Below are 22,982 nucleotides of genomic sequence, written 5' to 3'. Positions count from 1 at the left end.
GGGGGGGGGGGGGGGGGACGGTGGTGGCCCGGGACACGTGAGTCCGCTCGCGCTGCTCTGCAAGCCAGCCGCCGCTGCAGGCTCCAGGAGAGCCAGGACCCTAGGCTTCAGCCACTTCCTCTTGGTTTTGCCCTGACTGGGCCCTGGTGCCCTCCCGACCCAGGCCAACCCTGGCCGCCTACACATCTCTGCTCTCCCGGCCTTTCTCCTCCTCCTCCTCCACCTCCTCCAAAGTTCAGCCCCCAGCCCCTCGGGCCTTGAGGGGAGTCCAGCACCTCTTTTTTCCCTCACCCCCCTGGGCAGCCTTTACTCGGAGCACCCCAACACAGATCCATGCCATCACGTGGGCTTCCCTCCCACCCTGTTTCCTCCGCCATGCCCCGGTAAGGATCCGGGCACAGAGGGCAGAGGTATTCCTGAACCAAGGAGCCAGGGTCAAGCCACCTGCCCCACAGCCGCGGCATTTCCTGCCTGCCAGTTCCTCTCTGGACCAGGACTCCTTGTGCTCTCCTTGTCCCTGGAAGGCACTCCCCCCCCCCCCAGAAAGCACTTTTGTGGGTCTCCTGTCCCCCAGACGTCCCTGCTGCAGACAGGTATGTGGAATTCCTTAAATTTTAGTGATCCAAGTTACCCATTGGATTTGGGGGGGGGGGTGTTCAAGGAAGGAGACAGCCAGGCGAGCTGGAACAGGAACGTGGGCAGCTTAGCTGGTACAGTACCTGGATCTGTCTCTAGCTCTCCCTCTGCTCCTTGTGTAACCATTCTGCTGCCTTCCTCTCCTCCTGCTTCAGGGAAGGCCACGCTGCCTTCAGTGAGGGGAACGGAACAGACCCTGGGTTTTCTCTGGTCTTTGGGCAGCATTCAGCAAAATGGCACTGGCCTATTTCTGCAGTATTTCTACTTTGCCAAGGGAGGTGCCCAGGGAAACCTTGGGGCAAAGAAGTCAGAGAAAAAAACCAATCTACTCTTTCTCCCACTTTCCCCTTATTGTTCTTCTTCGTCTTCTTTTTAGCTCCAAATGGCCTCACAAGGAGGAGGTTTGCATCTCTCCCCTATTTGACCGCCCTCCCCTGCTGACTCTTGGCAACCCCCTTTGCTGGTTGTCACACACAACCCTCCACCCTTCAGGCCTGCCCTGTCCCTTTGGAGGAAGAGTAGCTGGAGAGGCCCAGAAGCTTTACTGAGCATCCCGTGACCCCAACGCCCTGAATACAGGAGCAGAGGCCAAGCCACGTGCTACCTGGAGGCTAGGACATGTGCTGGTACAGGGCAATCATGCACAGAAGACCCTGGGCTCTGTTCCCCACGTGGGATCTTGGAGAGGGGACCTCTGCGTCCAGAACTACTCTGGAGTCTCCACATGCCTCTGGGTGCTCTCACCTGTGGCTCTCCAAAGTAAGGCCTACAGCTTTGGGTTGTCACAACAGGCAGTTACTCCCAAGCCCCAATCCTGAGTGCCTGCTTCTCAACCTGGGCAACCAGGGTGTGGAAGGAAGCCTGAAGACGTAAGAGTACGAGTTCAGGGTTTATTGGATGATGTGCGTTATCAGGAGTCCCCTGCGTATGTGACCCACACGGCCCACTGGCTGTCTCTGAATGTCCTTGTGGCTTCTGCCGATGGTGGTCAGGGCATGGGAGGGCATGCCTTTCAGTTCCCCAGACAAGGCCAACTGGACTGGCTGCACGGTGACTTTGGGGCCTCTGACAAAGGCTGGAGAGCTGGAAGGACACAGAACACACAGGGCCAGCTAGAGGGACCCATCAAGCAAAGTGGTGGAGGGATGCGTGGGCTGCCAAGGCGATGGCCGCGATCAGCCATTGCAGGCTTAAGAGGCCTTGTCCAAGAGTGGAGAAGAGGCCAGGGAGGCACAGAGAATGAGGCCATCTTGGCATGTTACGATTCGAGAAGGCCTGAGGAGAAAGAAGGCTGAGGCATCAAGATCATGCACGAGGTGTGAGTCAGAGGCTGCACAATGGAGGGGTCCCCAGAGTTCTCTTTCTTTCTCTTTGGGTGTGTGCTCGTACGAAGGGGAGAGGCCCACATCTCTGGCATCTCTGAGGCTGTGGCCCATTTTTGCCTTGAGGACCCCGATGTGGCGACACCTCTTAGACCCTGAGGCCAGGCCACAGGGAGGACGTTTGTGCCTGGGATTCGGGGGACGGAAAGCCCAATGCCACCGTCCCTCCCAGTCTTGAGGCCCTGGGCCCAGAGACGCTGGCTCGTCCTTGTACGCCCCACCCCCAGAGCGAATGGGGAGCTGTGCACAGCGAGCCCACCCACCAGGCCCCTCTCATGAGTCCAGGGGAACCCGGCGGCGCTCCCCAGGCCGGCTTCCATGGTTGGCTCCCGGTCTGCTCACACCCCCAGAGGCCCACTCATTCTCTCCCCCTCCCGAGCCCGGGGCCTTCTCACTCACCAGCCTGTTTACACACCAGATATCTCGGGCTTTATCTGCTCTCATTCTGAATTTGTAACTTTCACATAAACTTGAACAAAGCTCCTTTTGTTCCTGCACCCCACCCCAGGATCCCAATAAACTGGTTCCCTCTGAGGCGACTGGGCCAGGGCACAGAAGCCTTGGCCAAAGGAGTGTGTGTGCATGTGAATAAGCATGTTCGCACCTGCGAGGGAGTCCGTGTGTTTGCGTGTGAGTGTGCTCCTCAGGCTGACGGAGGGAGGGCTGTCCGGGTGAACGTCGAGCGCGCACCGTGCGGACAGGAAGTGCCGGGGCGTGGGGACGGGACCGTCTGCCAGGGCACAAGGAGTCGCGGGCCGTGGACGGGCGGGTGTCGGGGCAGGGGGCAGACAGGGACAGAGAGGAGCAGTGGGGTGGGTGGGGGAGCGCACGGCTGAGGCCAGGCTTAAGCTAAGTAGAAGGCAGATACAGGGATCGCATTATGGCGGTGTAGAGGCTGGCACAACCACACGCCCGGCCCCGTAATCCTGTTAGCCAGCAATCTCCATTCCGAAAGAGCTTCATTTCTTTGTGAATATTTGTAAACTAGATATCTAATGGAAAATTATAGGAAAATTATAGTGAAATTCATGACGGAGAAATCCGATTATCCCTAATTCAATTATGCCATCTTAGCCCACACAGCACATTTCCCATTTTTTTCCCATAAATACCGATGCCAGGGGTCCCGGTAATCAAATAAAATTGAAAATCATCTTCCCATTAAATTCAATTAGCCGCAATTTCTAAAGCCTATCAGAGATTTTAATTACTAAATTATAAAATTCTCCAATGCTAAATTGAAACCAAAAAAATTGCACATCCTTATATTTCAGAGAAAAAAAAAAAAAGGGCCAGCAAAATCCTTGAAAAAAATGCCCTCCTTTCTGTGCCCAGCTCCCAAGCAGGTTCCCCTCCTGGAAGGACCTCACATCGCTACCTCCTTGCCCAGCTGCGGATGAAGCCAGGGGGACAGAGGAGCGGTCTCTGCCAGGGGAGGGGCTGAGGCATATTAATTTAGCAGAGGGGCAAACCACACCTCCAACTCCAAGCTTGGGGTTGGCTGGCCCCTCAAGAGGACCTGCCTTCCTCACTGGCCGTCCTGGCTCCCAACTCTGTCTGCCCATCGAGAGGTCTGTCACTTGGCCCAAGGACAGGACAGGGCTCGGGCTCAGGTCGGAGCTCGGCCTCAGGGCTCTGCGTGGTTCTAAGGCAGCAGACCCGAGGCAGTGCCGGCTCCCCACCACTCCGCGGGGCCCCCGCGTGGCCTAGGCTGCACCAGAGGTGGGAGGGGGACGGGGGGCAGTGTTGAGGGTGGACAGATACCAGGGGATGGTGCTGTGGCCCCAAGTCTCCTCCAGAGCGTTCCCAGGGGCCGCGGGTCCTCGCAGTGTAGCGGCCTCCCAGGAGAAGGCTGGTGGTGGGCACGGCCCAAATCTGGCCTCTCCTGCCCTCGCAGCTCATTCTCTGTTCTCCTCACCCTCTTCTGGAAAGCTGACAACCCTGAACTGGCCGGAGGGTGTGCCTTGGCCCCCCTGGCAGCCCTTACTCTTTCACCCCTTCTCCTCCGAGGGAAATGCTGGCCACAACCCCAACAGTAGCCCTCCTCTCTGTCTCCCCGCAGGCCACTTACCCAGCTCTAAAGGCTGCTCTAGAAGTCACAAGAGCCTGGGGACGTGGCATCGGTGGTGGCATAAAGCGACCCTAGGTCTGAAACCCAAGGTGGGTGGCCGGGTGGGCAGCTGATGGGCCCCGGCGGTGTCGGGACAGCCGACAGCAGAGCCGCCGCCGGGGCAGGGAGCAGGTTTAATTTGCCAGGCAGTCAGCAGTGCCAGCAGGGGAGGCACCCGCAAACAAAACAAAAACAAAAAAGTTAATTATCTTTGGCTTTTTCTTAATAAATATCCAAACTGGCCCGGCCGGATCCTCCGCTTTGGAGGGAGCGAGAAGAAGGAGGAAAAAACCCCAAACCAAATCCAACAGACTCCTTCTCTGGCCTACCTTTCCTTTTGTCTCTCCCTGTACTCATCCCTTATCAGAGGCAGCAAGAGTTTCACGCTAATTCCCAAATCTTCGAGTCAAGAGGATGGCCACAAACGTTCGTCTGTCTGTTTGTTTGTTTGAAGTTTTGGGGAGTGAAAGCAGGAGTGTAAGGAAGAAAGAGGCGGCGGGGTGGGGGGGTGGGGGGGGGAAGGACAGAAGAAGCAAAGGGCAGAGTGAGAGTCAGAAGGAAAGAGAGTAAGTGTGATGTGGGAGCTGAGTTCCTTGAGTCCTCCTGTGGGCACGGCAAGGCCTAGCCGGTGGCCCCAACCGGTGGCCCCAACCCGGGCGGGACCTGTTCTGGAATGTTGTGTTGGCATTGGATTTTAGTTACAGTGATCGGCTACAGGCGATACGGGGATTTCTCCTTTTAAAACTCTCAAACCACCTAGGTCTCGCTGGCCACTTTAGCTCCCCTGTTGCTGCTGGTTCCTGTGCCAGCCAACCCTCCCTTCCAGGAGCTGGGCTTTGGAAGAGAAGGTTCAAGAGGAGGGGACGTTGGCTGTCCTTCCGAGGGGTGTGAGATTTTTCTGTATGGACTCGCAAGTCTACCTCGGGAGAGAGACGCGTGTTGCCGCCTGGGCCTACGTGTCTGGATGGTGCTCACACACGCCTGAGCCCGGGCTGTTAGCAACGTGTAGCAGGGCATGCTGGGGGGAGGGGGGCGCAGCCAAGACATCGGGCGGTCCTTCGAGGAGCACTGACTCTGGAGTCCCGCTACCTGGGTTTGAACCCCGGCTCTATCACTCACTGGCTGTGCCGCCTTGATCAGGTCGTTGACCCTCTCTGAGCCTCCATTTTCTCAGCATCAAAGAGAATAATTTGTGATTGCCCAGGGCTGGGGATGGAAGGTGGAGTGACTGCTAATGAGTACGGGGTTTCTTTCTGGGGTGATGAAAACATTCTAAAATTAGATAGTGGTGACGACCATACGATGTTGGGAATATACTAAAAAGCCAATGAATTGTACACTGCGTGTAAACTATAGCTCAGTAAAGTGGGTTATAAAAAAGTGGGGACAAAAAGGGGGGGGGGAACAATAGCACTTACTGCACAGAGTTGTCGTACAGGCCAGAGCACACAGCCTGGCACTAGTAGGGACGAGCGAGGAAGGACTGACATGGCCCCAGGCGGATGGGTTGGGGTCCACGAGTGTATATTGCTGGGTGCCTACGGACATCTCCCCGGGTCCCCAGTGCTGGGCCAGCAGGTTGTTAGGCAGCTGAGCTGCCCCTCACACGTGGAGGGGGTCCTGGGCGGCCGTTCCCTGGCAGCGGTGGGAGAGGGCATGGCCCTCCTCCCGCCTCTCTGGCTGGGTCCCTGGAGAGGAGGCTGCCCACCACGGCGGGCAGACTCTGCCGCTCACTCTCCCTGTCTCCCAGAGCACTCATATTTTCCATGTGCAGCAGGCCGTGACTTCACCTTCATACTAGTTACAGGGTTATTTAGCTTCTCCTGACACTGACAATTCGCTGCGTGGCTTCTCCCTGCTGTGCCCTCTGCCCACCCCCCAAATCCCTGGGAGAGGGTGGGAAGGACCTAGTCCGGCCCCCCTGTTGCCAAAGCCTGCCCTTCGGAGTGATGGAGGGATGGCAGGAGGGGATGCTCAGAAGGAGAAGATGATGGACAGAGAGTGGGGGCGGGGAGGGGGGAACAGCGCGGGAGAGAGGAAGTACCACCAGCGCTAAGGGGAGCTTCCGTCCCGCTCCTCCGGCCTGACACTAATGTATTCAACCCGACATCCATCCTGTTGTGAATAAAGATTCAGCCGACCGGGCTTTGGGTCTGCAGGCTGGCAGCCCCAGCCAGGACCTACGGGGCCGGGACTCGCCGAGCACCCGGGACGGGGCAGCTGGCGCGGACTGGCTCCTTTGCCTGATGCTGGATGAGGAGGTGCCCATCTGGAACGCACCCGAGGGAGCCCTTTCCTACTAACCTGAGCAGCCAGCTCGCATTTTCTCCTGCCTCCCCCATGCGAGTCTCCTGTGAGGCTAAGCCATCCTGCCTCACGGAGCTTCTCTCCGACTTACTGCCCCGCGGCCTGTATCACGTCTCCGTCTCCTGAAGTGCTCACCATCATCTTTCCCCAAAGCCTCCTAGGCAAGCAAAGGAGTGATGGTTTGCTCTGAGAACCATCCGGTGGAACCAGGGGACTGTCTTATTCCCCAAATCCAAGCTGGCCCCGTGAGCCCTTCATTAGTCAGAGTCCCAGAAGCAGACGGCGGAGCCGAGAGGATTCTCGAAGACCAGAGGCCTGGCAAAGGACCTGGGCCGGGAGGCCTGGAGAAGTAGAGGCAGAGCGGGGGCGGGGGGGGGGGGGGGGGGGCAGAGCCGGGAGGAGGGGAGATGCAGGGAGATCCATCAGTGGGTCCAAGCTGTGTCTGCTTCCACCCAGCCTCACCCACTGCCCCACCCCTGCCAGCGGGGGGGCGAGGGGGGGGGAATGGCCATGGTGGCCTGGGCAAGAGAGATGTCACGGGGCCGATGGCAGAGAAGGGAGAAGGGGCTTGTTGACTGCAAACTGTCCATTATGGCTCAGATTATAAGCATATTGCGCAGGGCTCTCTGCACGATGCCGAGGAAATCCAATACGCTGAAAGGTTAATGCAATCAATTAGGGTGACAAGGAAGTAAAGTAAAGCCTTTGGAGTAGATGAAAAGGAGAGAGAGGGAGAGAGGGAGAGAGAGAGCGAGCCGTGGAGCTGGGGGTGGCAGTATGGGTGGCGGGAAGGCAAGCAGGAAGAGAGACCGGTGGGATGCTGGGAGGGAAAACACACGCACAAGGCCAGGAGCCCGTGAAAAGACGCAGTAAGAGAGCCGGCGGCAGCAGCAGCAGGAGTGGGCGGCCAGTGGACACGGCTCTGGCCTCAGACCTCCGACTGCTGCCCAGCTCCACCTTCCCTCCCCTTCCCCTGGCCTCCCTCCCCGCCGGTTAGCTCACGGCACCGGCAACGTGTCACGGCAGCTTGGTCCCTGTGCCCGTACAGAGCAAGTGCCCACCATGTAACCTCCAGGGACTTCTCAGTAGGAACTATGGCCTAGTTCCCACCTCCCCCAGAACGGGCCCAGGTTCAAACCCAGACTCTACCTTTGTCCTCCTTCGCCCCCAGCAGCACCCACGAACACAGCCTTCCCAGCTCTCCCCCAAGCACCTGGCTCCTACTTGCAACAGCCTCTGAAGCAGAGAGCATGGTGGTCAGGAAGCCCTTTTACAGACAGAGAGACTGAGGCCCAGAGAAGGTATGCGATTTCCCAGGGCCCTGCAGCAGATGGGGAGGACAGGGCACAGACACGAGAACCCCAACACCCCTCAGCCCACGACCCGGGGTGGGGGACGTTTCCTCCCGTTGCGCCCACTGGAGTGAGGAGACTCACGTCCCCCAAGAAGTCAGACTCAGAAGTCCCTGGGCAGAGGTGGGGAACCCCTTGGAACCTGCCCAGGGACTGCTGGTGCTCTGGGAGGTGAAAAGGTAGGAGGGGAGGAGGGAATGTGAGTTCTTCCTACCTGTCAGGCCCCAGGCCAGACACCTTTGACCACATTAACTCATTTGTCCCAATAACTTTGTCTGCAAAGTAGCTATTCTGCTCACCTTACGGAAGAGGGAACTGATCCGAGAGCTCGGTGAAGGTTAAAGGCTAACGCAGGGCTCATGGGAAGGGATGCCGAGCTCTGAGGAAACGGTGGCTGTCAGAGGGAAGACAAGCCAGGACTTCTAGATGGGTGGGACTGAGCAGAGAATGAGGCCCTGAGGAGGACAGAGAGACAGAGAGGGGGTGGCCCCAAACAGACTAGGCCCGCAGGCAGCCCACAGCCCTGGGACAGGCTCCCGGACAACTGCCCGCGGCCCTCAGGGCAACCCCACGGAAGACAAGGGCACAGGGCAGCGTGACAGTCAACACGGCGGACGTACTGAACACCAGGAAATTATACATTTAAAAATGGTTACAACGGTAATTTTCATGTTATGTATATTTTGCCACTTAAAGAAAAGAGCAGAGGTCAGGAGACAGCAAACTTGTCCTGTAAAGGGTTAGAGAGTAAATACGTTCGGCTTGTTGTGCCAAACATTCTCTGTTGCAGCTGGAGTCAAAGCAGCCAGAACCAATATGCAAAGGAATGGGTGTGGCTATGTTCCAATAAAACTTTATTTACAAAAAAGGGCAGTGGGCCACGCCTTGCTCCAGAGAATGGAAAGCACCTAGGGCTGGACTTTCAAGACCCAAGATGGGGTCCCACCACCTGGGGACAGAAGTATCCAATCTGGACCGTGCCAAGAAGTGAAGGGAAGGGCTGGGCAGAGGCCTCAGGTGGACGTCAGGCCCTCATTACCAGCAGAGGGTAGATAAAAAGAAGGGGAAAGAACAAGCGCTGGTCTGGGAAACAGATGTCCAGGAACTGGCTCCAGCGCTCAGCATGCCAAGAGGCCCTTCACTTTGCTTCAGATCCTCGTGGATGATATGAAGGGGCAGGGAGTGACTTGGGAGTTCTCGACACTCTAGGAGTCTCGATGCCCCAAGAGAGGTGTTGCCCTGCGGCCAAGAGGGGACGGGAGTGGGCAGCAGTGGGCCGGGCTGGCCAGAAGGGACGCCAGGGGAGAGGAAGGCGAGGAGAGAGGCCCGGGGAGGGCTGTAACCAGGGTGGAGCTGGCTGCAAAGGGAGGAATCTACGGGCCCCAGTGAAAGCGCAGGGCGCGGGCCGGGCCTGCCCTACACCGGCCGCCTCTGATCACGTTTTCAGGGCCACTGCCCGCAGGCACAGACAATGCTGGGGGAGCCTTTGAAGTCCGAAAGGGATGCCGCGGTGGGAGCAGCACGAATCTCCTCCCTTCCCCCCGTCCTCCCGGGGGAGGGGGCCAGCGGGACAAAACCCGGAGCCGGTCACAGCCAGGCCCAAAATGCGTGAGACAAAGGGAAAACAAACAGGTTTGGAGCCAGGCGCACGGTGCCGTGTCTGTCCCCCGCCCCGCCGAGCGGGGATGATGGATGGCTGCAGCCAGCCAGCTCGCCCGCCGGGCAGGTCCCGCTATTTACATAACACTGGCGTTCCACCGGTCACCTCTGACACCGCGCTGCCTGGGGCCGAGGCCCGGTGGCCCCCGAGGTTCCTGGAGACACCCGGGGACTGAGACAGGCTGTGAAGGCCCGGCCAGACCCGGGAAGCCCTGGGCCTGGGAAGGGTGGGTCAGCAGCCTGATCTGGGCTCAGGGCCTGAGGCCTCCTCCCTGCCAGCCTCTCATGGAGGGAGGAGGAGGCCACCAGGGACCGGCAGCTCCAAAGAGAGAGGCAGGGCTGGAGTTCCGAGGCTTTCAAGTCCGCAGGGCTCCCCAAGAGCTACAAGCAGAGCTTCTAGGGACAGCCAGCAGCGGCTGCCACAGCGGAGACCTGGGGATGGCACCGAAGGGCGGCCAGACCCTGGCTCCAGAAATGCCTCCTTGCCCCACACCACCTCGAACGCATTCCATGCCCAAAGTCTGCAATCCACATGTCCCCTGCCCATTTCCAGCCCAAGAGCCAATCGGAGATTCTCCTACCAGGGCCATCTTTTCTTGCCAGGTTCAAGTGGGCAGCGTGCCTCCAATTCCCTGTCTCCATCTTCCCAATCCTCCTAACCCCGGAGGGACGCCAGTACTAGGTAAGTGGTCACCGGTAGGGGAGAGGACACAAGGATCAGGGAGGGGGTTCAGGCCTTACCTCGCAGCGGGTCCTAGAGGCTCCTCTCTCAAAGTAGGGGCGTCACTTCATCCTGGGGAGGGAGAGAGAAGAGGCCCGTTAGCCTTTCAAGGCGGGATGCCCACAACTCCCCAGTGTTCGCCCTCCATCCTGCTGTGTGCCCAAGGGGTCCTTGCCACCGATGCGCCAAGGGGCTGATGCTCCAGGACCGGCGAAGGGGGTTAAAAATGGATTTGGGCTCATTCAAGTATATGCCAACCAAAATTTGAAAAAGTTCGGAAAGCAGTAAGAGCTGAGAGCAGAAATGCAGTCCTCGGGACACCCTTAACCAAAGAGGGAACAGTCAGAACGTACTGCACGCATCTCTTGTGGAGGCAGAGATAGGAGTCTGTGGGTGGGGGATGCAGTGGCTAAGCCTAGGGGCCCGGGGACCACAGAATACAGCAGCACCCGTTCCCTCACTCTCCTCCCCAGCCCCTGAAAAGACAAATGCTATATGCCAAGCTGTTTGCTACAGCAAGTGGGTGACAGAGAGGTGGGCCAGGGGCCATGGCACCAACAGGTGTCACCACCCAGGAGGGTGCTACGGTAGCACCTTCTAGCCTGAGGTCCTACCGATGAGACGCAACAACCCACGCTGGGGGCCCACGCAGGGCAAGGGACACGGTCCAACAACGTAGAGGGTCTTTAGCCAACATATAACTCAGCCCAGCTTGCCAGGCTCAGACTCTCCTGCCTGGTACTGGAGTTTGGGGAGCCAGGTTCCAATGAGACGAACTCCTGATGTGGATAGAAAACCCAAGGAGCCCTCTGTCCCCTCCCCCCCTCCCCTCTCTCCCCCCTCGCCCTTTCCCCCCAGCTCTGGGGCCTCAGAACCCTACCCATACTTGGGAAGAGTTTCCTGTTTATTATGTTTATTCCTCCCCACTCCCTCATTTGTGGCTTATCAATGATGCAAGAAGAATAACACCAATTTCCTTAGGCTGTGTAATCCCCAAATCAGATTGGGGGGATTGCAAGAGGTGAGGTGACCTTGCACAGGGCTCCCGGAATGCCACCCAGTCCTGCAGCCCTCCCTCTCTTTCCCAGGACATATTTGGACAGATAATGCTAATTGTACTTGACAGGTCTTCCTAAGGAGGGCTGGGTCTCCTGCCAGCTTTTGCTGCCTTTGCCGGGCTGCCTGGGCAGAGGTGCCCACCCGGGCAGAGCTCACCCTGCCAGACACAGGGCTCTGTGGGCATCTGGCAGTGGGGGAGGCTTGCCCCACGGGCCTCCTATGCCCACCTGGCCCAGATGGTGAGAGGCTGGGGGTCCGCAGGCAACTGGGGGGACTGAGATAGGGGGCAGTAGAGAGGAAGGGGGAGGCTGGTGAGGTGGGAGATTGGAAAGAGGAGGAGGCCAGAGAGGGGAGCTGGGCACGTGGAGGCCGAGCCCAGGGCGGGGCCGCAGGGCAGGGGCTGGAGAGCCCGGCCTCTCCCCTCCGCTGAGAGGCACTGCGCTGGGCAGGCCTGGCTGTCAGACTTGCATCCCAGCCAGCCGGCCCGGGGCCTGGCTGTCCGTCCGTCCCACACGCTCTGCCTGAGATCTCTCCAGGCACCCTGGCCAGCCTCCCTTGAACCCCCAAAAGCCCCCCAACCCCGTAACTCCAGTATCTCCCTTCCACCACCTTTTTCTCCCCTCCCATCCTCCCCTGCAACTGTGCATTTATTAATTCATGAGGCACTAATTAGTTCTTTGTTTAATTTTGTGTTAAACAGACTGACCGGAATGATAACGACTTGCAGCGCGGTGTTGCCGTCCCCAACCGCCCCTGTTTTCTGACAACAAGGGAGCCAGGGAGGCCGGAGCGCTGAACCCAAATCCCTCAGCAGTTGCACTTCATTAAGTCAAAATGTGACAAGAAGCTTAGAGAGCAACTTGCAGATCTGATCGCACACAACACTCGGAGGAAACTTTGCGGGAGTTGGTCGGGGTGGGGAGGGGGCGGGGCAGGATTGCTGACCGTGGGGACCAGGACCGGGGTGGTGTCCCTCAGCGGCCCCTGGGGCAGGTGGCCTGGCAGACAGGAGCAGGGAGGTCGGTTGGGTGCATTCTGGAACCTCAGCGGGAGCCTCAGAAGTTCAGCCTCACCTCTTTCTTCTTCCCTGGGCATCTTCTCTCTCTCTCTCTCTCTCTCTCTCTCTCTCTGCCTCTCACTGTCCCTGACGTCTGGTCTGGCCTGTGTGAGCCAGTGGCCGGGCATACCCAGGACCCAGCAGAGGACCAGGGAAGATGCTGCAGTTAAGAAAGGATTCTGCAAGGCCGGGGGGGTGGGGGGTGGGGACAGGTACAGAGCGGGAGAACACAGAGCAGAGCAGGAGACCCTACGTTTGGCTAAGAACGAGACGTGACGTGCTCAGGGATCGTGGCCAACACATCTATTCTCTGCCAGCTGTCTATGCACCGCCCCCCCCCCCCCCCCCCGGGCCCATCCACCCTCTGGGTACTTATCCTAAGTACCCTGACCAGAAAACCGAGGGCCAAAAGGTTGAGTTCTGTGCAGAAGGGCACGGCAAATCACAAACAGAACCAGGTCCTCGAGCTTCGGGACTGTAGGCAGGCAGCTGAGCTAACCGGGCCGACAGCCTGGTCACCTGCTGGCCCTCCTGTCCATGTGAAAGAACAAGAGCTTGGCCCCAGAGGTGTCAAGCTGGTAACCCCACTGGCCCACGGCATGATTGCGGACGGGTGGGGTTGCCAGCGAGCCCTGCCCCAGTCTGCAGGCAGGGCCCCCGCCCTCCTTTTATACCTGGCCCTCATCTCCAAAGACATGGACGATGTCTTATATGAATGAGAACGGGCGGGGAGCGGGGGGGGGGGGGGGGGGGGGGGAGGAGGAGGATAAGAACAGAAGTGCACAGAGAAAGTTGCCGATTGCGTGCCTTGTGTGCCAAGATCCTCTTGCCTTCTTCCCATTGGCCACTGCACCCACCAGGTGTGGCCCGACCCTTGCTGTGACAGCTCTCCTTCTGGAGCGCGCCCAGCCCGCCCACGGGCCCGGGCTCAGCCTGGCCTGCCTTCGCCCGGCCAGTGCCGGAGCGCAGTGGGCTCTCCCCGAGCCTGGCAGCCCTGGGCTGGCTTCTGTTAATTTGCTGTCAGGCTGCCTAAGCAAACCAATTAAAACTAATCATTAATTATAAAAGAGAGTGAGAAGAGTAGAAGAGAGAGGGGAAGGAGAAAAAGACCCAAACGGGAAGGAGACAGAGGGAAGTGGGAAGGAGAGGGGAGACCCGGGGGGCCCGCGGGGAGCTCTGGGTGGGGGCACCGTGGGCCGGGGAGCTGGGACGCTGGAGGCTCCTCCGGGCACAAGGCGTGCTGGGGTGGAAGGAGGGCTGGGTGGGGCCAGAGCCCCGGAGAGGAGGGAGAGGGCAGCGGGAAGGGAGAGGAAGCTGCTGTGTCCAGCATACCGGGACCTGAAGAGGCCTCATCCAGCTGTAGTCCCCTCTGGCTGGAGCCACCGACTATCCTGGACTTGGCTTCCGAGCGTCTCACCCACGGCTCCCCGGCCCCATATTTATGAGGCTCAGCTGATTATGCAGCACCAGGCCAGGCTCCTCGTCCCTGCCGCCCCTACCTGCTCCCCAGCCCTCTCAGGCCGTGGAGGCTCGGGGCAGCTGTCGGCCGCCCATCTACCCCCCAGCGCTGTCCCCTGCCCCCTCCCCCACCCTCACACACACCCTCTCCACGGCCCTTTCACAGGAGCTGAGGCCATGTCAGCCGGCAGCTTGAGGAGGGGGGCAGCACAGACAACAAGGGACAGTGTCATGGAAACGGGCACTTTCCCCGAGAAATATTCTGTTTGGCCTCCTTCCTGCATTGAGGAGCTGTCAGGAGCCTGAGTGAGAGCCACACCACCCCGGGACCAGGCGTGACAAAACCTATTTTCTGCCTCAAATTTGATTGATTAAAAAACTTTTTAGGAAAACCATGTTAAAAGAGTGAAAGAGTGAGAGAGACAGAGAGAGAGAGATGGAGAGGGAGAGAGAGAAGGAGAGAGAGAGAGAGAGAGAGAGAGAGAGAGAGAGAGAGAGGAATACCGGGGGAAAAAAAGAAAGAATAGAAAGTTCTGCCAGGGGAGAAGGGCCAGGGACAGAGGCCGCAGGCAGGGGCTGAGCAGCTACCCCAGCAAACACGCCAGGAGATGCGTGTCAGTGGGACAGCCTCAGCATAACCAGGCAAAACAGAAAGGTCAAAGGAAGCCCGAAACTTTTACACAGTGGTTAGCGGGACAAAGAGGGGGCCAAGGGCTCTGCACAATCCAGCAGGTGCCTGTCCCCTCCTAGGGAAAGGAACCCGACACCCCAAGGCAGGCAGGGGGCAGGTGGGGCTGGCCGCCCAGGCCCAGCACCAGCAATCAGATCAGGACTCTCGATTGGGGTAGGGGTGGGGGTGGGGGTGGTTCCAAACACAAGCTGGGTTGGAATTTGGCCAGAATCCTGAAAAATCTGTACAGGTCAACAGGGAGAGAGAGTCTAGTTGTTTGGGGGCAGGAAAGGGGTTTTCCCACCCTGTTCTGTCAAAGTCCTGGCTCAGGAAATGTTTTGTTTTGTTTTTAATGTTTATTTATTTTTGAGAGAAAGAGAGACAGAGTGCGAGCCGGGGAGGGGCAGAGAAGAGAGGGAGACACAGAATCCGAAGCAGGCTCCGGGCTCCGAGCTGTCAGCACAGAGCCCGACGTGGGGCTCGAACTCACGAGGCATGAGATCATGACCTGGGCCAAAGTCGGACGCTCAACCGGCTGAGCCACCCAGGCGCCCCAGGAAATGTTTTTAATAAGTAACATAAATTAAAAAGCAGGGAAGTACGCAGCTGACCCCCACCAGCCCCAGGCCCTCTCGCTCACCCTCTGTGTCTCAGTCTTTCCCTGACCAGGCCTTGGCCTTGGATGCTGTCCTGCAGGGTCCCCATTCCTGCCTTACTCTCTCGGATTCCAGGAGAGGAGCGGGCCTCCCCACCCCTCCTGAGACCCCATGGAGGGAAGAAACTCTTCCAATTTCCCAGGGGCCCTGCCTGACCACTCAAGGCGGAGGTGCCTGAGACCCTCCTGGTGGGACCCATCCTCTCCCTAATAAGAGGGATCCAGGTCGGTGGCCGGGTTTGCTGTCCCCCATCGGGGAGCCTCAAAGGTCAAGGTGAGGAGTAATTCTGGCCAGATTGCCTACAAGGTTTCCGCAGTGCCCAGTGCAGTCTTTGCCGGCTTAGGGCTCAATGAGGGGGTGGCAGTGCCTCCTTGGACAGATGGGCGCGTTCTGCCACACAGATGCACAGAAAGACACCACCGGCTCCAGGCTTCACCCAGCCCCTCTAGCAGGTAAATCGACCCTAGATCTCTCTCTGTCCCCTGCTCTGCAGTGGTCTTAGGTATTCCATGGAGCACATACCGTGTGCATGGCATGGCGCTAGGCAGGAGGAAGATAAAACCTACAACATAGGGATCAAGAGCAGAGTCAGGGAGGGGCGCCTGGGTGGCTTAGTCGGTGAAGGGTCCGACTTGGGCTCAGGTCATGATCTTGCAGTTCATGAGATCAAGCCCCACGTCGGGCTCTGTGCTGACAGCTGGGAGCCTGGAGCCTGCTTCAGATTCTGTGACTCCCTCTCTCTCTACTCCTCCCCAGCTCACACTCTGTCTCTGTCTCTCAAAAAATAAATAAACGTTAAAAAATGTAAAAAAAATTAAAAAGAGCAGAGTCAGGGAGATGGGGCTTGAATCTCGCCTCTGTCACTTGCCACCGCGGGATCTGGTGGGGCAGGCCGCTTAGCCTTTCCAGGCCTCAGCCTCTTCGTCGGAAAAGCAGGGGTGCTTTTGAGTCCCCACCTCAAAGGCAGCTGGTTCAGTAAATCAAATATTTCTTGAAGACCTCCTCTATGCCAGATGCTGTCCTAGGCCTGGAGAACCGCCGAAAACCAAAGAGAGTCCTCCCGGAGCCTCAGGTTCTCCCGGCCGTTGTGAAGGTTCACTGAGATAACGCGTAGCACTACGGTCCGACACACAGTAAGCACTCAATATATAGTTTGTTACTAACTTGAAGAGGCTGGAGCAACCTGGCTCCTAGTATACACCCAAAAGGATGGAAAACGGACCCAAATAAAAAGGTGGACAAGAATGTTCATAGATGCTCTATTCACAACAGCCGAAAGGTGAACGAACCCAGCCCGAACGCCCAGCGGCAGGATGGCTGGATAAACACCGCGCGGTGGACTATGACTCAGCCCTGAAAAGGAACGGAAAGTCTCACACAGCGCAACACGGGTGCACCCTGAAAACATGCGAAGTAAGAGGAGGCAGACACAAAGGTCACGTGTCGTAGGATTCCATTCACATGGAAGGCCCAGAACAGGCAAATCCATAGGGAGAGAAAGCAGATTGGTGGTTGTCAGGGGCAGGGGGCAGGGGGACTGGGGAGTGGCTGCTCGTAGGGATAGAGTGTCTGTCTGGGGTGATGAAAGATTTCTGGAACTGGATGTTGGTGACGGGTGTACAACCCTGCGAATGTACTTAGTGCCACTGACGTGTGCAGCTTAAAACGGTCACGACAGGGGCGCCCGGGTGGCTCTGTCGGCTGAGCGTCCAACTTCAGCTCGGGTCAGGATCTCGCGGTTCACGAGTTCGAGCCCCGCATCGGGCTCTGTGCGATGGCCTAGAGCCTGGAGCCTGCTTCGGATTCTGTGTCTCCCTCTCTCTCTCCCCGCCCCCCCCCCCCCCCCCCACCGCGCGAGTTCTGTCTCTCTCTCTCTCTCTCAAAAAAATAAAAAAATAAAAATAAACAGACGTTGACAAAAATTAAAAAAAAAATAAATGGTTACGGTGGCAAATTTTACGTGAAGTTGCATCTTACCACAATAAAGTAAAATAATACAGCCGAAGCAGCAGCAGCAGCAGCAGCAGCTTGAGAAAGGAGAAAGCTATTCCCCATGCGGCAGCTCTGCATAGGTCTTAGAAAAGCCAAGCAAGGGGGCGGGAGGGTGAATCATCACAATTTCAGAGGGGCCCCTTCTTCCTGGAGACTGGCGTGCACTAACTGCCCAGTATTCCTAGGTTCTCTGTAGGCTGCGCCTTGGGACCGCTGAGGGAAAAGATAATATGGAGAGGCCAGGGTGGCTCCAGGGCTGGGCCTCCCCTCAGCATACGTCACTCAAGAGCCTAGGATTCCGTATCCTCGATGCTACCATTCCCCTGCACACGCACGCTCGGCGCATCTCGTCTCGCGTGTGGTTCCCCACGTGCACAGCCCAGCCCATCCGTCTCTGCCAGGCTCCCCAGATAACTTTTGCCGCTCCCCAGCCGCTTCGTGCAACAAGCCGTCTGTCCTCTGGGTGGGGAAGGAGGGTCTGAATCAAGGACTTTCCTGCCCCCCACACCCCACCAGGGCTCTGGGGCTCCCCAAAGTAAGGAGGGCCACCTTGCAGGGAAAGCCTAGGATGACCGGAGAGCCAGGCCCCGGGGCAGCTCCCTAAGCCCTCTCCCGCCCTCCTGCCCGCTCCTGAATGCGTGTGCACACATAAACCCCTGCCTTGGCCCGGGAACTGTCAGGAGATCAACAAACAAAAGCTGCTTCTTGACAGGGAGTCATTTATATTTTAGCTTCGTTCCATTATCCTAACGAACCCTTCATCTAACAGCAGAAAATCAGCTCATTACATCCGGGGGGATTTCATCAAGACGGCAATCATGTATGCAGCTCCCCAAGCCTTCAGGAGGCCAGTGTGGCTGTTATTTATTTATTTTGTTAGTTATTTATTTAATTTTGGGGGGTTCTTTCCACATAATTGCACCGCATCTCAGATCTTTAATAAATAATTTGTAGGTCCTGAACTGCAGACAGCTTTGCTCTCTGCCATGAGAGCCTGCATTAGCCAAAATATTTACCAATATTTAGAAGTCATTAGAATCAGGAGGGAAGCGGGGAGGGGTACTCTGTTTTTCTAGAAACGGCCTGGTTTGGGGCTAAGGTGCTCGGTCCTCACTCCAGTCCTCTGACCCCACCTCTTGGTCTGCGAGGAGCCATTCTGGACCGGATGCTCCCGGAGGGCCCACGTCCCTTCCTGGGGCTCGCTTGGTTTCAGCAGGGGATCCCTGGAGCTCTTAGACACACAGGGCACGGGTTTACCGCAGGCTCCTCACAGCTGACGGGGCTGGCTGCTGGAAAGGCCCTCCTTGGTGCAGGGACAGGCACCGTCTCAGGCCTCGGCTGTAGCAGCCCCCAGGGACGGCACAAAGCCCTCGTAGGCCTCCAGCGGGCCCCGTCTCTGCTGCGGCTGAGCACGAAGAAGAGTCTGACCCCTTCCTCCCAGCTTTCTAAGGTTACACCTTCAACTTCAAAGGAACGTTCGGTGCGTCCAGAAGGCAGACTCGGCCCTTCCTACAGGTGCGAAAACTGAGACTCCACCAACTTAAGCTCACTTCCCAAGGCAGCACCGCTACGCAAAGGCGCAGAACCAGCAGTTAGATTCGGAAGCGGCTCTGCCTCCATTCTTTCCGCTGGGCCGGGGCCTTCCCGCAACACGGCCCAGCCTTCTGAAGGCTCCTGGCTCCAACCCTCAGCGCCGAAGTGGCCCCCGGGCCCGACGGGCATCCCCCGCCGCCGCCCCTGGGCTGACCATGCTTTCACAGGTTTTTCCCAGCGGGGGCTGGATTTCTGCCCAGCCAGGAATGTGCTCCCAGGATGTCAATTCTAATCTCCCCGGCGCTCTGACAGAATTAAGCTCCAGTTTGTCCGACAACATCCCAAAGTTTCAGAAATCCAGGGCAGACTCTCTAATCAGGCTGGAGGACAAAGGTCTGGCCTGACCCTGTCACTTCCACTTACTCCTCCTGTCTGTCTCCCGGCCGCGGCCTTGCCACAGTTTCCTCCACCCTCTGCCCTTCCCTGGCCGGCCCGGCCCCCGCCCTCTCCTCCAAGCTCCCCTGTTTCTCCGCCCAGCATTTCCCCTTTCCAGGCAGTTGGGCTAATCCCGCTGTGCCACTCTCTAAAGCGCAGGAATTCCTATGAGGCTGATTTGCCAGGGCACCGGGACCGCCGGCCTCACCTCGGCCAGGGCTCCCTCCGGTTCCCTGCCTCTAGAGAGCACACGGGCTCAGCTCCTGCACGCGGCTCCTCGTCGGCTCCAGTGAGGGTGCTTAGTGCAGAGTTGTTCATAGACTCTGCTCACCCTTGCCTCGGGGCCGCCTGACTTGGGGCTCCCCATAACTGCCCCGGAAGCATCCTCTGGCCTCACCCAGCCTCTATCCTGTTTGAGGGGTCAGCTCATGGGCCATGAGCCCTGAGCCCTGAGCCCCAAGCCCTGAGCCCAGCCTTGGCCCTTTCGCCATGTTTCGGGATGGCCATGTGGGCAGAGATGTCCCCTCCTCAACCAACACAATGAGGCACCAAGAGGAACACCGGGTAGGGGAGAGTAGCAGCCGCAGCCCTGGACCTGAGATAGGCAGGGCCCGTGGTGACCACACCAAGCCCTTGGCCCGGACAGACTGGGGCGCCATTAGAAGGGCGTGAGGGGCCTGGGAGCCAGGCAGCTGGGCTATAGGAAGTGTCCCTGTGCAGCCGGGCAGAGGACAGCCCCCAGGAAGCTGGAGAAACAGGTGCCTCCGCTGCCACCTACACACAGCACCCAACACACTCCCGTTCCGTGTGGCTCTCCTATGGGCCCCGAGAGGGGGTACCTGCCTCAGTTTCCGGAAGGCAGAAAACCTTCGAAGTACATCCAAAGAGGTGTCGTGGGGACCGTGGGGGCTTCAATTCGGTTTGCTCGTATCAAAAGGTTCGTGGGGTGCAGAGGGGAGAAGGAGGGGCACGGACAGTCAGGAGGAAGACCGGGTGCTGCCTTGATTGCACCTGTGGGGCACAGGCCCGGAGAGCCAGGTCAGGGGAGGGCCTCCCCAAGAGAAAGGGCCAAGAAGAAACACACGGGATGCGGAGAGAAGGCTTAAGGAGGAAGAAACAGAGATGGAAATGTCATTCTGCCCTTTTGCTGACCCTCCAGAAGGTGCAGAAATCTAGAGTGGCCAGGATAGGGGGCTCCCCAAGAGCCACCCAACCGGCAGATAGCATGGAAAAGCCCTGGAATGTCACAGTAGGCGAAGGGGGGGGGGGGCTGCCACTGCGCCTCCAGCTTCCTCCTGGGAGCTGGGCAGAGACTTTGTCCCTCCCCAGTTGCCTTGGCCATGCCGTAGGGAGCAGGGACCCCCTTTTTTGCAGTTGCAACTCCCCACCCCTGACAGCGTCTCCTGCATTCTGCCAAACATATCCCCCTCGTGAGGCTAGCCCTGCCTTCACCAGCTCTGCCAGTCGGGTGGCCAGGAGGATTCACCTAGAGACTGGGGTGGGCTGGGCTGGCGGGGGGACAGGAGCGGGAGATAAAAGCAGCCAAGGAAGACGAGAGGTCTCTTTCACCGGCCCTCTCCCTGGAAGAATGAAGATAATTATTGTATTTCTGGCCGAATGACAGAAAAATCAACAAAGGCTACCAGTGGAGAATGGAGGAGTGCCTGCCTGTGAGCACTTTTCCAGAAAGCCCTGCACCCATGGCCGCTCCCACCCCCTGCACCTCCATAGCCCCCCAAGCTTCCAAGTTTGCTTCCCCTGCCCTCCCGTCCGCCTTGCCTATTCTCCCTTGCTGTGCTGGGTGTTGGTGAGATGTTGGGTTTTTTCTTTTTTGCAATTTATCAGCAGATTGTGTGGAGCTGAGTGGTGTGGGCCTCGCCCTGCTAAATAAAGCTTTGGTATTTCTGATAAAGCCATCAAATTCCTTATCACACTGACACAAAGTGCATTTAAAGAGACAGACACCCTGTCCCTCCCTCCCCACCAGCCCCTGCCCCCTCCACTCAGTTCAGATTTCCAGCTGCTCAGGCTCTTCTGGATCAGACACCAAATACGGCTCCTGAGGCTGTGGAGCGGGGGCGAGGGGGGGAAGGGGACGGAGTGGAAACCAAGGGGCCAGCCGCCCTACCCCCTCCCACCCACCCACCCACCCACCCATGTCAGAGCTGCCAGCGCCCAGACCAGGGACCAGGGTCCACGGGGAGTGGCATGTACTTCCTGCCACAACTCTGGAAGCAGAAGGAAGCTATCAATAGAAACGTCTACAACCGGGGATGTCCTCATAAACAGAACAATCCTGTGTTAGGACAACAGCCGGCAGCTGGAGGAAGAGCTCCTGGCGAGCTACTCGGTTGCTGTGACCGTGTGGGGTCACCTCGGCCGTGGGGCGCAAGGATGACCGAGAGGGGCCACCGGGGCCTACGCAACACGGGGCTGACCGGCATTCACGGGCAGGCCGGACTCCTCACATGGCCCTGTGAGGCAGGTGGACGGATGAGGAAACCGAGGGCAGCCCCAGGCCTCAGAGCCCACGGCAGGCCCAGCTGGGACTCCCACCCGGGCTGGCCAACAGCTCTGCAGAGTGAAAGACCCTCTTCCCCCAGTCGATCTGCTGAGCTGCCGTCCACCTCCTCATTTATGATCCCACAAAGACAGGCCTTCCCGTGTCCCAGGGCCCCCTCCCACCTCCCCGGCCCTAGCCCGGCAGCCCAGGCCCTGTGCCCACACACGGCCTGTTGGTTGAGGAATCAAATTTATTATTTTTAATTATTTTGATTTATCAAAGCAGCAGCTACAATCATATTAAACCAACTTGGCTTCTTGGCATTTAACAGATACAGCTAATGCAGGACTCCCCCGGACTCCATAAAACACCCGGCCTGTCCACAGGCTCCCCAAGGAGGGCCCCCAAGGCCCCTTCTCCAGGAATGCCCTGTGCCCTGCCGGAAGCACATGCTGTCAAAGGTGCTGAGGGCCAGAGAGGGAAAGGAACGGCTGGGCAAGGCTGCGAGGTCCTTTGGGAAATGATCACCTCCATCCCCTCGCCCGGGGAGGCCCTTCCAGAGTCCTGACCCACTGCGGACTGAGCACTTGTGGGGGCCTACCCTATCTCAGGCCTGTCACTGGGCACTCAACACAGGTGAGCCGAATTACCCCTCAGATCCTGCCCATGCATGGGATTACTGCTCCCTTTTTGCAAAGAAGAAACCATGCCCTAGATGCATAAAAACAGCCAGGCCAGGGGTGCCTGGGTGGCCGAGTCGGTTGAGCATCTGACTCTTCTTCTTTTTTTTTTTTTTTTAATTTTTTAACATTTATTTATTATTGAGAGACAGAGAGAGACAGAGCAAGCACAGGGCACGGACAGAGAGAGCGGGAGACACAGAATCCGAAGCAGGCTCCAGGCTCCGAGCTGTCAGCACAGAGCTCGACGTGGGGCTCAAACTCACACACCGCGCGATCATGACCTGAGCCGAAGTCGGATGTTTAACCGACTGAGCCACCCAGGCACCCCAGAGCATCTGACTCTTGATTTCAGCTCAGGTCATGATCCTGCGTGTTGTGGGATTGAGACCCCTGTTGGGCTCCGTGCTGAGTGTGGAGCCTGCTTGGGATTCCCTAACCGCCCCCCCCCCGCCCCTCTCCCCTATTTGCACACTTACTCTCTGTCTCTAAAAACAAAAAAACAAACAAACAAACAGGGGCACCTGGGTGGCTCAGTCAGTTGAGCGTCCGATTTTTGGTTTCTGCTCAGGTCGTGATTTCACAGTTCATGAGTTCGAGCCCCACACTGGGCTTTCCACTGATAGTACACAGCCTGCTTGGGATTCTTTCCCTCTCTCTCTCTCTGCCCCTCCTCTGCTTGCTCACATGCGCTCTCTCTCTCAAAATAAATAAACTTCAAAAATAATAAAATAAAATAAAATAAAATAAAATAAAATAAAATAAAATAAAA

General features: G+C 58.0%; 1 protein-coding gene across 1 annotated transcript in view; it reads right to left on the bottom strand.

The window, feature by feature from the left end:
- The window catches only part of CASZ1 (castor zinc finger 1), a 106,652-nt gene that overhangs the window by 45,220 nt on the left and 38,450 nt on the right, over positions 1-22,982 (bottom strand). Inside the window, exon 2 of the mRNA XM_049618123.1 lies at positions 10,188-10,239. The gene's annotated coding sequence lies outside the window, so the exon portion shown is untranslated. The remainder of the gene's footprint in view (positions 1-10,187; positions 10,240-22,982) is intronic.

The sequence above is a fragment of the Panthera uncia genome, assembly GCF_023721935.1.
Source record: "Panthera uncia isolate 11264 chromosome C1 unlocalized genomic scaffold, Puncia_PCG_1.0 HiC_scaffold_4, whole genome shotgun sequence".
In the NCBI taxonomy this organism is placed as follows: domain Eukaryota; kingdom Metazoa; phylum Chordata; class Mammalia; order Carnivora; family Felidae; genus Panthera; species Panthera uncia.
This window is presented reverse-complemented; position numbering and strand designations above follow the sequence as displayed.